Here is a 5,163-nt window from a genome sequence, read left to right as displayed (position 1 = left end):
AACCGAAACTTTTTTATTTTTTTATTAAAAAGGTAAAAGAGAACAACTTTTCTTATTATTTACAAATCAACACTAAAATCCGATTTGCTAATTATAAAACGATTTTTTTTATTTGTTTTGTTAGGGAAAGTTGCTATTATAGGCAAGAAACAAGGAAACAATAATTTAATAATTATATACTAACATCCATATCAGGATAATGTCATTAATCTTTCAATTGTGACATAGGTTTATAATAACTATTTATATCAATACAATAACACTTGTCTTTTAAAAATAGTCACACTATAACATCAAATATATATATATATATATATATATATATATATATATATATATATATATATATATATATATATATATATATATATATATAGTAAGGATAACTTAAATAAATGATATAATGATATTTGTTATATGCAATTTCTTTTGAAGTTACTATGCCCGTTTATCATATTAATTATAATTTCCATTTCTAGCTATTAATTATTTTTAATAGTTATATAACTGAATACGTTAATAAAAATTTAAATAAATATATATGATATTAAATATAATACAATAAGCAATGATTACTAATTTTCTTTGCAATGCTTTCGTATATTGAAAGACCATGGCAACATAGCTGGCGGCAAATTGACATATGGCATTGCAAATTAAATTGAAAGACGCGATGCAAATGCTCTTAGGAGTCACCGCTTGTGCACTGTGCAGGTTGTACAAGTATCAAAAAATGAACTGCAACGACCAAAAGCGTGAAAGTCCTTAAAGAGCTATGGCAAAAACTAGAAATCACTAAACTCCATTGTTTATGGTTTTTAATATATATATATATATATATATATATATATATATATATATATATATATATATATATATATATATATATATATATATATATATATATATATATATATATATATATATATATATATATTGAGTGGAGTCAAATGGAAATGGAAATCAGTTAATAATCATACATTCCAATGATCATTTTGTTAAAATACTTAAAATTAACTTTCAATCCATAATTAGAACACAAATTGTTTAGGCAAATTGCATGAAAGACATTAAATTGTATAAAATTGTAATTGTAATACTATTTTTTCTAAATTAAGACACTAAATTTATATTTTTGTTGCAAATTTAACCAATCGACATGGTTGTTTCAGGTATTTAATGTTTCTCAGTTGCTGATTATGAAAAAAACTAATGTAACTTTTATATATGTTCTTGGAAAATATTTCTGTTCAACTGAACTCTTATATAGATTTGTACTCATTTTCCGTTATTTATTTTTCCTTTTAGAGCATCATGATTTTGAGAATTGACTTTTCAAGTTCTCTCCGGTGGTTTATTATCTCAGAGTTGTGTAAGCAAGACATAGAAGATTTCCTTTATGAGATGTTACCATGGACAACATTTCCTACATTGCTTACACCATTATGAGACGATGAATCATTTCAACGACCTTAGGAAGATATTTCACAAAATCATGAACTTCCAAGAGAGGAAAATAAGAAGAAATTAGGGGAAGTGAGTATATATTTACATAAAGTTTTAATTTAGCTAATATGTTTAACAACTAGAATCATATGTTGAAGCTACATCATTTTGTTGCGTAGTTAGCAAGTGAGAAATATGAAACTCTGAAAGGAAATCGTTCGATTGATTAAATGTGCAAAAAATGTGTAAAGTTACCGACTTAATTGAGAAAAAAAATACAATGTCAAATTTGAAATTTTATGTAAACTTAATGTACTTTATGCAATTTGTCTAATTATTCAAAAATATTTTATTCAACTTAAATGATAATACTTGACAATTTAAGGGCATGTCACGAACCATATATAAATGTTCTTATGTTTTGGCTCTAAAATTGGCAAAATATATGTGAAAAAATAAGCCATTATGATAATGAAACTTAAAATTAATTGGTAAAATATAATTTATTTTCATTTCTACTAAGTGCATCTCTAATAGTTAATTAATTTATGTGTTATTTCATCATTTTATTAGCTTTAACCTAAAATTAAATAACATTTTTAATGGTCAACCTTTTCAAATAGTTTTTTCTTTAATTTTACCTTATCTATGTTTATCTATTTAATATGTTCTATATAACCCCTTTGTGACAACTGAAAATTTTGAGTCAAGAATATAACAGTGTACAAGTGATTTCATAATGTAACATTGTTACAATAAAACTTGGAAGCCAAAAAGGGCATTGGTTGTATGAGTTAATATATATATATATATATATATATATATATATATATATATATATATATATATGTGTGTGTGTGTGTACTTATACAACTAATGTCCTTTAGTTGTATATATATATATATATATATATATATATATATATATATATATATATATATATATATATATATATATATATATATATATGTGTGTGTGTGTGTGTGTGTGTGTGTGTGTGTTGCAAACCATATACGTAATTAACCATTTAAAAAGTCAACAAGCTAGAATAAGTCAAGATGGAACCACTTCCTTTAATTGTTTTCGGCCTAGGACCTAATACATGGGATTTCGGTCATGCTTAGACTGAAATCACATGTGATTTCGCTTTGCTTTAGGACCGAAATTACATGTGATTTCGGTTGGAGCATGGGACGAAATCACATGTGTTTTGGGTGTCTTCTTGTGAGTTTTCTATGAGATTTCGGTTTAAGGAAGGAAAGAGATAAGGATAGTTGACTTTAACAAGTGATGTTTCACCATTTTCCCATGAAAAACAATACCCAGTGTTTATCCAAGCAACTAACCACCAATTTACCAAGAAAATATCAACTCACGATACTTCCTTCTCTAAGAACGAGTTCACCATAAAATCATCCCACCACTTTCATTTCTACTACCTATTACACCATATCCTCTCAAGAACCAAGACCAAGATATCTTCCAAGTTCAAAATTTCCCAAGTTTGTTCTTAGTATTTTGGTAAGTATTCCTTCAAAATCTAGTGTGTTTATACATTTTTATGTAAGTTTCATCCTGTTTGCACATATTATTATATGTTAAAACCCTTAGGATAATAGCATTTCGAAGGAAGTTCATCAACCCATTCAAGAGTTTAGGCTTGGAAATCTTCACATCATCTCCTCAAACAACCCACAAATCCACTCAAGGTGAGTTCACACCCCCCCCCCTATTTTCAAGATTTTCATGTTTTAGGGGGAATACAAGTCAAAAATTGTTTATCACACAAATACTTGCATGTATTATCTTTATGTTAAAGTATAAGTCATTATTTGCATAAGATTTGATTATTACTAGCTTTGGTACAAATATTTGTGATATATTAGTTTCAAATGCAAAACTAACAAAAACAAAACATGATCTATGTTATAAAAATCATGAGAAAATTTATGATTTGCAAAAGTTTAAGGTTTTTTGGAAACTTTTTACCATAACATAGTTTTCTAACCAAAAAGGAGTACATTCTAGTTATTTCACTATTTTGTGGGTTACAACCCAAAAATATGATGTTTGACCATACATTTTGGAAACAAGACAAGATAACAACTTCGTATTTATATGAAAGATTATATAAATAGTTTCAGCAAACAAACAAGATAACTATAATTGGTATAGTTTGGGAGTCAAAAACATTTTACTGTCATTCAGAAGAAACATATAATTATTTAAACGTATAATTATTTCACTTACAAGAAAAAGGAGTTTTCAGTTCACGTAAATTGGTTGATACGGGTTGTGAGAGATTTAGCTTCATCGTACCTATCAGAGTACACAACTAAGACCTGCATTATAACCAGTGTCTCTTGGGGGAGAGTGTGACACTTGTGTATAAATCTATAAGGGATTGACAACCCTGACCTAAACTGTTAGCTATAGTTAGACTGACAGGTCTGGGGTGACAAATGTCGTAAATAGTTCCGACACCTGAAGAATGTCGTTCAGGAAACTAGTCGCATTAGTATGGTTATAATAACTCACATAGCGTATTAACAAACAATTGGTTTACGGGTTCAACGTACCTTCAAGTAGTTTTATATAGAGATAAAACTTCATAACACTAATTTTCCCAGTACAACATTACTTACATTTTTAGTCTTTGGATTAAGACTTAAAGTTCATTTTTATAAGAAAATATTGCATTATCTGGAAGTATACACTATCATTTTACAAGATACAGTTTCAAATCCTTCTCATACAAAACACTTATGAACTCATCAACTTAATTGTTGACACTTTTTAAAATCACTTGTATTCTCAGGAAATCAGTAAACAGGTAACTACAAGAGTTTTTCGGTGGATGGAACATCGTCGCATCTCGTTATCTATTTTTGTCATGTACATTTGATATCATGTAAACGATGTTTTCAAGTACAATGTAACTTATTAAATATTCAATACAATGGTTGTGATGCTTTGATTTCTATTGTTCAATTGTTATGATATTGTACATGAAGTCATCTGCCCCCAGACGTTTCCGTTGTTCTGTTTTGGGGGTGTGACAGATTGGTATCAGAGTATTGTTTATAGTGAATTAAGTATATCAAACCATGTAAGATATACAACTATAAATACAATGGGGCTAAAATACTATGACTAAAAGTATACTTTTAAAATATAAGTATTTTTGTAAGAGTATACATACATGCATACATACTAGGACAACATCGTAATATTATATATATATATATATATATATATATATATATATATATATATATATATATATAAGTATTCAGATAAGTTAAACACTACGATTAAGCCTGGGCAGTTATGTAATCATATATGGGATAATATAGCCTGATCAACTATATTTATACGAGATATGACCAACATGTGTTTAGGAATATTCACGGATGGCAACGAATTTAAAACTTACCAACCCTAAAACCCTAGAATCAAACATAAAGATTTAAAATACTATAGGAGTATTTTAGAATACTACAAAATAATACACTTAAGTTTCATGTATTTCTCATATCTCCATTCTCGCACAGACATCATGACACGATTTCACATGCTCGGAGACCCCTATTTCCCTAACCAGGGAAATTGTGGGTGGATCGAAGAGGATCCCGAAAAGGATCCTTAGGAACTAATGGAAGAGGAACCCGAGGAAGAACCCGAAGAGGATCCAGAAGTGGAGGAAGAAAAAGATGA

Source organism: Lactuca sativa, chromosome 5 (genome assembly GCF_002870075.4).
Source record: "Lactuca sativa cultivar Salinas chromosome 5, Lsat_Salinas_v11, whole genome shotgun sequence".
NCBI classification, from domain to species: domain Eukaryota; kingdom Viridiplantae; phylum Streptophyta; class Magnoliopsida; order Asterales; family Asteraceae; genus Lactuca; species Lactuca sativa.
Note: the sequence above shows the minus strand (reverse complement) of the source record.